Raw genomic sequence first — 12,207 nt, 5'->3', positions numbered from 1 at the left:
GGGATGAGAAAAAGAAAACTTCACAGCAAATTCTAGCCAACAATTCACAGAAGTCATCAAGGCTTTTTGTTATCAGCTCGATTGTCCTGTCAAAAGGAAAAAAAAAAAAAAAAAAAACGTCTTTATACCTGATTCCTAGCTGCGCTTCCTGTTGTCCCCTTTTGGCAAGTAAACATGTGATACAGTTAAAACTCGTTTAACTACCAGTGGGAGGGAGAGAGGAGGACGAGAGTGCAGGGAGGAAAACGTACTGAACTGCTGCTTGTCACAGCCTGTGAGAATAATTTACATCGCCCTATCTCAGATGGATCTTGAGGTCCTCATTTACAGGCACCCACAAGGTTCACAAAACAACCTTGGGATGCCATCCGAGATGCGAATGGGATCTTGGATTATGCTGGATGAGTTTAATAAAGGGTAAAATAACAACTACTGATCAAGAACTACTGGACACCGGTCCATCACGCTCATCACCCACGTGCAATGAACCGGTGCTACAGGTGCTCTAGCCCCTGCCCCTTTTCTGTTTGCTGTCCAAAGTGCCCTTTTCATAGGGACTGTTTTTTTTTTTTTTTTTTTTTTTTTAATATTTGTAAAAGATAAGTTAGCTCCAACATTAATATTCTCTACAATTTGACAATAATATATGAAATTATAGATTTATAAAATAACGTTTTTCTATGTAAATGCGGGCATCAATCCGTGACGTCATGCATTCAGTGAACCTCCGTGCAGAAAGCGCATGCAGGCGGTTGACAGTGGGAGACAGTGCGAGGAACGGCATGGTAAGGTCACACTGAAAGTCTCCTTTCATTTCTTATCTGAACATGCAATATTGTGCAGCTTAGAACACAACAGTAAATGCGTAGGGTTGTTTATCATTTAATGAAGCTGCCTAGGCTATATTTAAACCGTTTGCTCCATCCATTTCATTAACGTCGCAGATTCGGAAATTTAGTTTGAACGACGGCGTTAATAACATATTCTAGCAGCTTCGAAAACTTAAGGCTGAATAGTTTTGAATAAAGTTAACTTGTATGAAAAATTTGTTCCAAGTGCCCTTTTTTGAACGTTGAGCCCCTGCCCCTCCAAAGGTCTTTGCACGGCCCTGACGCTCATATGTACTTGTTGAACATCCCATTCCAAAGTTGGTCTTCTTTAGCCGTTAGAATAACCTCCACTCTTCCGAGAAGGCTTTTCACTAGATTTTGGAGCATGGCTCGTTCAACCACGAGAGTATTAGTGCGGTCAGGCAGTGATGTTGGGTGAGGAGGCCTGGGGTGCAGAGTTCTAGTTCATCCCAAAGGTGCTCAGTAGGATTGAAGTCATTGTTCTGTGCAGGACACTCAAGTTTCTCTACTCTAAACATAGCAAACCATGCATCTCACTTTGTGCACAGGGGCATCGTCATCATCGTAATACTGGAACAGGTTTGGACCTCTTGGTTCCAACATACAAAAGACAATTGTCTCATCTCATTATCTCTAGCCGCTTTATCCTGTCCTACAGGGTCGCAGGCAAGCTGGAGTCTATCCGGGTGATTCTCATGAAGCTGCAGTGAACATGTCCAGGACGCATTTTCCAAAATCAATACTTGATTCACATAAACGCTGATATTTTGTGTAAAGAAAATAGGGAGCACTGTATGGACAAATGGTTTTCATCATCATATAAACTAATTTTTATATCAATTAAACAAAAAATCTATGGAAATTCTCATTACTGTTATGTGTCCGCATCCCTTTTTTTAATGTTTACTTTAAATCATATAAAAATTCCTAATTATATAAAAAAATAATAGTGTAAAGTTATTTTAAAACATCTATATTTATGCATAATATTAATATTTTTTGTGTTGAACAAAAAAAGGTACTTGATTTTAAACAAAATAACTGTGTCCGCACCAAATGTTTCTCATTACCGTTTCATGATCTCACCCCCCCTATAAAAAGTACACCGTGCCTTTAAATTGATCAGCTATCCCATGATGCATCACTTCAGATACAAGATTCAAAATGAAGACAAGGTCAGTTGCTCACTCTTCTCTTACTTTGTGATATTTATGTTAATGTTGCTAAATCTGTCCTCAGTTACACTGTCTATTATCATTACCGTTATGGTTTAATACTCATTACTTTTAAAAATAAAAAAAATATATTATTTTATGATTATTACCACAATATAAGGCTTTAACATGTGGCAAATTTATAGTTGCTAGCATTTCAGGTTATCTGCGAAATTAGCCAATAGTATCTCATTACCGTTACTCAATATTCTCATTACCATACACTGTGAGGGCAATAAATAAATGTCAGAAAATATAAAGTAATTGTCATGGACTGTGCTGTTCATTTAATGGGATGTTTTGTGGAAATATGAAATAAATTGTCAAAAAATGTTTTTAACTCATGATCTAGCTTCATCATTTACTGTAACGGTGATGAGAATTATTCTGGATCATGTAAGCCTCAAATAAGAATAAAATTCTATTAAAATATTTTTCCATTAAAAAAAGATCAACATAGTAAAGTTCACACTCTATTTTAGGCTCTCAACTTGAAAAAAATACTGAAATGAGGTGAAAAACTTTGTTAATGTGAAAGTCTTCATGAGAATCACCCATCCCAGCTAACTACGGGCGAAAGGCGGGGTACACCCTGGACAAGTCGCCAGGTCATCACAGGGCTGACACATAGACACAGACAATCAAACCAACTGCTCATGTTTAAGAAGTGTTGTCATGCTATAATTAAGTCAGGAGCCATGTGCCTGCCTTCACTAATGCTCTTGCAGCTGTAGGGCGTTGGCCATGCAGCTATGCCTCAAAATCTAGTAGAACGTCTTCCAGTAAATCTGGAATGCGTTGTTCGAAAAGCACAAATGGATGTGATGGCCATATAAGGTGCGTCAGTGGATGTGGTTCCAGAGAGACACACCAGTGGAGAAGCCTCTGTGACAGCAGTACCACAGTCCACAACTGAAAGACAAAATACCCGGGACACCCAGCAACCACTTCAGCACACACGTGCTATAGAGGGCTACCGCATGACGTCACCGCGCTGCGAGATTTTGTTAGGCGCCATATTGGAAGACCAAGTACATGCACTCACAATATAAAACAAAGTACGAGCGAGAGTAAAGTGACACGATGGATGATAATTCGGGTTATGTGAGTACATTACCAGCTGCAGAAAGGGCACGGTATGTGGAGAAACTGGCTGTGATTGATGGGTTTGACCCATATGATAAGACTCGGGGCAAGGGAGAATGGAAACATAAGGAGGACCGGACACCAATTCTGCCATCTGTTTGCTACCCAGACATTGTAAACTATTTGTTGTTTACACCCAGTGCCTACACTGCTGATGACTTGAAAGCCTACAAAGGGCTACAGGCTTACAATTATGTTGTTAGTGGCTTGGTTCGTGATATTACAGCTGTTGTTAAGAATAACCTACACATAGTTATGGCCAAGGTAATCTTGTTGATATTTATCTTTTAATAATATATCTTTTCAGTTGAAAAATTAATACTTTGTTACTATTAAGGTATCCATAATTTAGGTTAATTTATCCAAATTATACATATGTATTTATGATCTATGCCTACACAACAACTATGCTTTATTTATATAATAGGAGGGAGAGCAAGCCCCAAACCATCCTAAATTATTATTATTAAATTGTAGAAGTCTGGGAGGCTTGCTCCTCATCCAGTTATCAACTTGGGGCCAATTTAGCATGTTTTAAATCTGAATTTCTTGCGTTTGCTTACCTCAAAGTGTCCGCAGATCATGCACAGACTTATCCATTATATCCACAGTTTTTTGCCAAGTCTCACACAGGTTTCTTTCAAGTCTACTGTTGGGCCAATAAATCATAAATAAAACAGCTCAGATTTGTTTAAGTCGTTTGCCACTCCACTTTATTCTCGTGGGTTCACATACCGCTGCCGTTATTTCCCCCTAATCACGAGTTTGTTGGTCTTCCAAAATGGCGCAGGGTCTGTTTACTTCCAGTTTCGGGACAGGAGAGCCAGCTCCTCAGGCCAGGACTCGGCTGTCTACATTCATCTTAACAACGAAGGACACTCATTTCAGGATTGCAACGTACACATTTTAGCCAGAGAGGATCGTTGGTATGAGCGAGGAGTTAAAGAAGCCATTTTTGTCAACCTGGAACGGCCATCACTGAACAGAGGTGGGGGGTCTAAGACATCATTTATCAACCATCTACAATGCGGGTCTTGGACACTCTTCCCAGACGGCTGGGTGCACGCCAGGACCCAGCTGTTTTCAGGGACTCACAGGAGGACAGAGAGAGTCAGCTTTCCATTGATCAGAGATGCCTACCCCAAATTTTGAATTTCAGTATTCTTGAAAACATTTTTCAGTATTTTGGAATGACTTTCAGTAACATTAATTTATGCACATTTCCATTATAAGAGGTGTATATACCAATATGTTTAACATTTAAATTATTAAAAAGAACTGTTTTGTGTGAATTGAATAAACAAAACGCGAGCAGCCATCTCAACTGAATTTCCACTCAACAAATTTCTCGAGCATACAATATATCACATTTTTATAAATACAATAGTGTTCCCTGTTTGCAGACATTACGGTCAGGGGTTAAATTGGGCCGGGGCTGTCCGGGGCTGAGCCCCGGCACATAAGCTCGGAGCGGATGGCATATGATCACGCACACATCAAAAGCAACAAACCCTTTTCACGATTTTCAGTTCTGAATAATTAAATATCGTTTTATTAATCAATAAACCCATGACTTTTATGAGATAGATCATAGTTTTCCTGATAACAAGACGACCTGTCAAAGCTATTTAGAACAGAACTTGCAATCAGAGATTCTGGTTTCTGGAACACTGCGTGGGTTGCCAATTCCGCTTTTTATAAGCGACTTTAGGGTTTCTTTTTTTGTGAGCTCGCTTTAAAAAAAAATCAGAAGTCGTGGTTTGCGGGTTTTTGGGCTTGTGTTTCAGCGTTGTGACTTGTTTATAATTTTCTCCGTACACCGTCTCCCCTTTTACCTGCATACGATCCTAATCCATCAGAGGTGCTTGAACGAACTGTCTGTGCATTTGGCGAGTTCAATTTCCATAGTCCCCAGTTATCGACAGAAATTAGCCAGGGGGAAGGGGGAGATGTCAGTTAAAGTTAGCTACTGAGATTGACCAAAAGTTGAGCCTAACGTTGCCTCAAGTTAGCTACCTTTGGCAAACATAAACAAAACACTCGTCTTGTGCTTTAGTCATTATCATATTTTTTATTATTAAAAACAAAATATCAAATAATACTGAAGAGGGGAAAAAATAATACTGATCTAAATATGTTTTTATTTTTAGACAGTATGTGTTTAGCAACACACATACTGTCTAAAAATAAAAACACAACATATTTAGATCAGTATTATTTTTTCCCCTCTTCAGTATTATTTGATATTTTGTTTTTAATAATAAAAAATATGATAATGATTATGTTCACTGTATTGTTAATATTTAATTTAATGTTAATTTATTATTATTTATTGTTAATATTAGTGTATGTGTAATTATTGTTATGTATTCAATTATTTATTTGGCATGTGGTGCTTTTTGTATTGTCTAGAACATACATAAGATGAGCATATTATAGCAGCAAAATAGAAGCACAATCATTTGAATGCAGCAAAACTTTTGCTGCATTCAAATGATTGTGCTTCTATTTTGCTGCTATAATATGCTCATCTTATGTATGTTCTAGACAATACAAAAAGCACCACATGCCAAATAAATAATTGAATACATAATAATAACAACAATAATAATAAATGCTTCCAATGTTATAGTGTTGTTTGCATTTGGTTGCATTCACTGCATGAATATATCTGATTGACAATTTGACTGACAGTGTTTTGGCATATTTAACATTTATCCTCCAAAATAAATCAACTGTTTTGGTTTAAGATTGTGCAAGCCTTCAAATTTTCTCACTGAACATTTCTCCTTCACATTTTTCACCTGTAGGCATGTGACAAGATTTAACATGATATTGCTCAACCTACCTCTGTAAAGTCAGCTAACAACTTATTAAAATGCACCAGAATTCAGCAAATAACATGTATGATGATAAAAAACTTCTGGGGGAGGACCCCCAGACCCCCCACTAATCATTTCCTTCAAACCAATGTACAACAACCTGTACAATCTGTTACATTGGCCAACCAATCTACATTCAAACTGCCATAATGTGTAGGGGGGCACTACAAGACACACATAGGCCTACAATATACAGATAAGGTGTATATCTCTGTGCAATATGATATGGTTATCAAATTAGAGGGTTATTTTCCAAAAAGTATATTGGGGCAGGGCGGCGGGGGCAGGTACGAGGCAGAGCCCCCCCACATAACCAATCCCAATTTAACCCCTGATTACGGTTGACTACCAATCACTGGTATTGAATGTAACTCCTCAAAAGTATTATATTATATTGCCTGGCAAAATGTTCTACCTGTTAACGGATTCTAATAAAATAAAAATAAAAAAAAAATATGTCTTATTTCATGCCAAAGAGAGTCCGACATTGTTATCTTAATGTCCCAATCTATAAATACTTCAGCATAATGCTTCAGAAGAGACATTGAATAAAATGACATTTATAATTGTATTTAAAACAGTGGAATGATCAATTTTTTGCTACAATCCCGACAACACTAATCATAAAATTCTGTTTTTGATCATACTACATGTACATTTGCACTTGCAACACTGAAAAGACTTTGAATTAACGAAGTCCAGCCAGTGTTTGATATTTCAGTGAATAAAAATCAGACATGTAAAAAGAAACTGAATAAGTTTAACTCACATTTCATGGCACTAACTGGCAAGTTCAACTCCAAGCACAGGTCAACCATCACCGCTTCAGCACGTGTCACGTTCCGTGTCTTTTCATCCACAGATTTCGTAAAAAACTGCTGGATACCCCCAGATTTACTTTCCGCCTGACTCGCCATTTCAGCATACTCCGTATGGTTTTTTTTTTTGGAGTTGACATGCCACGTGCAGTCATCGCGACCACCATGAGTGATGTTAATGTCAGTTCTACACAGTTTGCAGTGCGTGTATCCATTGCCCTTTTGACTGGGTGTAATGCACGGCCATTCTACCGTATCGAAAATAGCGCGAACAAATGTGCGGAATCTGCGCATGTCACACACACAGCATGTGCGGTTGTCGTAAAAATAAATAGCCTAGCCGTGAATCGCGCATGGATTGAAAAAGTCGCTTGGACATTTAAAAACAACTCACTGGAATTTAAGACTTTAGAATAATTCCGTACAGAATAACACTGTTTGCCGTAACATTGTATTTACGCAACTTTTCCGTACAAAATACGGCCAATCCATACTAGTAGGCATCTCTGCATTGATCACCCTAATGGTGATGATACACGGGGCAACTTTTTGGGCAATGTTGCTGGCAACGGGCAACTAGGTGAGACACAGGGCAACTTTTCAGGGCAACTAACAATGGGCAACAACAGTTAGCAACGGCAGTTTACAGTTAGCTAAAAAAAAAAAAAAAAAAATATCGATGTCTTAATTTTTGCTGTGACCATTTAATCAAGCTGTCTGTTGTTTTTTAGAGCTTTGGTGAGGTAAATTCCTCCATATAGAATATTAAAATAACTTACCGGCATAAAAACAGATGAGGAGTCTCTCCATCTCTTCACTCCACTGAGCGGCCGCCATATTTGTTTGAAATTTCTGATCTGAACTTCACCGGAGGTCACATGACTCGATACTCACGTTCTGATTGGCTTATCTCTAAAAGTTACCAGAGATTATCAAAACCATTCAGAAAGAAACAATGTTGCCCAATCTCAATAGAAAAGAGTCAAAACGCAATTGCCCAGCAACATTGCTCGGCAACATTGCCCAAAAAGTTGCCCCGTGTATCATCACCATAACGGGCAATCCTTTGATCACCCTAATGACTCGCCGGTCACACCCAGCCTCCAGTGACCCACACCAACATGATGCCTCAACGACACCTTAGATGAGCTTGTCATCAGAATTCTGATCTATGAGAGGATAAATATCTGATACTCCTTATCAGTCAGACAGAACTGAGGAAGCCTTTCGGATGAGAGGTGAAACGTTTTCAAGAATCTTCAAGCAAGTCCAGTTGCCCTTTTCTACCACCCACAGTTTACTATGACCTGGATGATTGAGAATCTTCACAGACACACATGACTAAAGCCCTATTCGCTGGGTGCGATTTGCTGGGGGGGATGGTGGGGATCATCCCCCCTTCTGGTTTTTATCTCTGCTGAAAAAAAATCCTCGGGGACAACCCCGTCAATAAAACAAACAAACCAAAAAAAAAAGTTGACATGACAGGCATGTTGTGACACAGTTTTCTATGGTCTACATTGCACTCGCTTTCAAAATGACCCGAAGTGGCAGCTTTGATGTTCACGAACGTCCCCAGCAAATCGATACATTGTAGATAATAACAATATCTTTGCGTTCTATGCAGGGATGCAAACAGCGCGCCTTTGGCGGATGCCGCCTTTTTCACGGCCGATTTTTTTTTTTAGGGGGGGCGTTGGAGTGTGATTATAATTTCAAAGTAAATTCTGTATTAAAATTACTAAATAAGCAAATCCGTTACAGTCCATGAAACAGGAAGTAGTATAAGGATGAGAAAAAAAAACAGTTTAAATCGGAAAGCTGCGCACAACGTGAACTGCGCCATCAGAGCAAACTGTTCATTTAGTATTCATGTATTTTAGTGATTTTCGAGTCACTGTCCATTTAATCCAGAGGGAGAGAAACATCACAGCAACGCGACAAGCAATGCGAACTTTGTTGTGTTCGTGTATTTAGTCAGAGAGATAGGAAGATGAATTTACTGTACTATCTCTGGTTTAGTGTTCATTTTCATTTAGTGTTATTCATTTGATATCATCGGATGTTACTGAGCTGTTAGCCTATTGTTACCTTAATTTTGTGACATTTCATGATTAAAAAAAAAAAAAAACATCCCCCCTTCTGGTTTTTTGACAAATCGCACCCTGCCTATTCGCACGGGATAAGTATTACCTGTGGACCTCTGGTAATTCGGAATAATTGCAGAGAATGTCCGAGTTCTTAGTCCCGTACGAATGTGCCATGTCCGTAATTTGCCAAGTAATAATTCCGCCGAGAATTACCTACTGTGTTTCGGCAAAACACAGACGTCCAGTGGTAATACAAGCATACCTGTCAACTTTGAGGTTTGGAAAAAAGGGATATTTCCCAGATTTTTAACTCAAAATAAGGGAAAATTTCGGAAAGTCGTACCCTTCACCAAAAGTGGGTGTGTAGTTGAATGGGGGCAATTTTCTATCTAGTATTTGTGATTTCCTGTACTCTGGTGCATATTGGTGATAGCCAAGACCCAAACTCAATATGCTTATGGTTTATAGAGTGCATTTGTGAATAAACTATACATTTATTTTTATTTGCTTTCAGTGGTACCAGTTATTTCCCAAATTAAGGGCTAAAATACGTATCTTTTGTTAAAATAAGAAAGGTCATTATATAACCAGTCAATAAATTCAATTCCATTGCAATTTATTATGGTTTTACCATAGTCATGGCCTCGGAACACTAGATAAGATAGATAGATAGATAGATAGATAGATAGATAGATAGATAGATAGATAGATAGATAGATAGATAGATAGATAGATAGATAGATAGATAGATAGATAGATAGATAGATAGATAGATAGATAGATAGATAGATAGATAGATAGATAGATAGATGTAATAAAGAGAAACTAGATGTAATAAAGAGAGAGTAATACAAGATATTAAACCAAGAGTGATTTAAAATGGGTAAGTTTCAGATAGAAAATAAAATAGACAATGAGTGGATAAAACAGTTAATACACCAATTAGTTTACACTAGGCTATTTATGAGGTAGCCAGGACATACTTAATGTAAACATGTGTAGCTTACCTTTGATTATTTGGGAGGCTTTCGTTTTCCCCATGGAAAATTTCTTTGCGATGGAAGAGTCTGGGAACAGTCCAGCCACGCACTTGTTGAAATCATCAAAGAAAGAGAGGCTAACGTTTTTCTTAGCTGTTAGCATCGCCATCTTCACCTCAGACCTAATCAGTGTTGCCAGATACTGCTGACGTTTTCCAGCCCAAAATATGTTCAAAACCCGCCAAAATGCACTTGAAACCGCCCAACTTGGGCGGGAAACCTCCCAATCTGGCAACACTGGACCTAATCACTTGTTCTGCCTCGCCTCCGGACGTAGTTCTGTAATTACTGATGCCTGAGAGGGCGGGGACGTGAATTCATGGCCCGACTTCCTGCTGTCAACTCCTGTCAGAGGCGCGTCATGAATTCTGGACCTACCGACTTTTTTATATTGTGAAAATACGGGACTTTTATATAATGTGAAAATACGGGATATTTTCGGGAAAATTAAAAAAACGGGAAGACAGCGGGAAATAAGTCAAAATAAGGGATTTCCCGGGAAAAACAGGAGGGTTGACAGGTATGAATACAAGTCCCGTGTGAACGCGCATGTCTGTGTTTGTAATTATTAAACGCGCGTCTCTTGTACTTTTCTGGAGTGAATAACGGAGGATACGGGCGAAATTTTGATAAACAGCATTTCAGGGGCAAGTGGTAGTAGGCCTATCCCGTATTTGAACCAGATAAGCATTTTGAACTCCTGTCAACTAGTGTTGTGACGTTCGCGAACGAACCGATTCTTTCGAACGGCTCCTAGGCATGAACGATGAGAACCGAGTCTCGAGCTGGGGGAGCCGTTCTTTCTGTCGTTCTTTTTCTGTACTGTGTTTCAGATGAAAAAGCTTTTGCCCAAGGACAAGAAGTAGGCTAAACAGCATTTGCCTTTTATTTATTCAAGTTTTATCTGTTTGCCTAATAGTTCAAATTGTTTTGTATATAGTTTATAATGTTGTTGTGTGATATTAATGATAATATTGTGGGAAAACTACTTTGCACGGACGTTCAATTAATTTATTCTATCGTCATTTTGTTTGTTCTATTTTTGTGTATTTTATTTATTTATCCGTTTGTCTAGTTGTATCTATTTTTCTAATAATATATTTTTTGCATTAATAGTTTGTTTTTTCCTATTAAAATAATCTTGTGTTCTTGTTATAACTTTATCTATTTATCTGACTGTTTAGTTGTATCTATTTTTGTTACAATTTCAATATTTTTAATATAGAAAGTTTTTTTCTATTAAAATGTTCTTGTGTGATAACTAGTTCTTGTGTTATATTTATTGTAGTTGTATCTCAGACTTAAATATTTTTGTAAAACAAGTGTTTTTCTATAAAATATTCTTGCGTTCTTGGTAACTATGTTCTTGAGTGGGTTCTTTTTTTTTTTTTTTAACAGAAAAGCCGTTCTGCATGGGCATTCATTGAAGCCCTCATTGTTTTTTAATGGTTATTTATGAGCGTTTAGGGGTTACAATAATGCAAGTCTAGGTTGCTTTATATAAAAGGTATGTCCAGAAATATTGATGTCACTGTCTAAGCAGAGGGATCTGGCTTCTTTAGACGCTGTCTTCTTAAAACTGAATAAATATTTAAAAAGAGCCAGTCTTTTGAACGGTTCTTTTCAAAGAACGGATCACAAAGATGCGGATCCCATCAAAGAGCCATAAATCCCATCTCTACTGTCTACAAGACGAAACAGGATGCTGTGAACTTACGACACATCCGGTCACAATGTCTGTAAATTCAGTGAATTACAGACTTTTGCTTATCCCGTCCGAATGCGCCACACAATAACACAGAGGTGCGGGGGTAAGTGCGAATTACCCGAGGTCCATAGGTAATACTTATCCCGTGCGAATCGTACTCAAGACAAGGTGACTAAGGAGAAACCTGGAGAACCTGCAGTAAACCCACATGGCTTGCTTACTGTCTGCCAGGATTGTAATGTTTTCCCATGTCCATGTCAGTTTCTTCCCATTTCCCAAAAACATGACAGACAGGCTGCGAAACTGCCCCTAGGTATGAACGTGTGTGTTTGCGGTGGCATCTCATCTCACATCCACTGTTCCTCTGGATCCCCAAGAGAGACATGGATTAAACCCTGAAAAGGATGAAGCGTGAAGTGCAAACTGTCTTAAAAGGAGATAACTTAATGAATCATATA

The sequence above is a fragment of the Neoarius graeffei genome, chromosome 8 (assembly GCF_027579695.1).
Source record: "Neoarius graeffei isolate fNeoGra1 chromosome 8, fNeoGra1.pri, whole genome shotgun sequence".
Taxonomy (NCBI): Eukaryota; Metazoa; Chordata; class Actinopteri; order Siluriformes; family Ariidae; genus Neoarius; species Neoarius graeffei.
The sequence above is the reverse complement of the archived record's forward strand: the minus strand, read 5'-3'. Positions refer to the sequence as shown.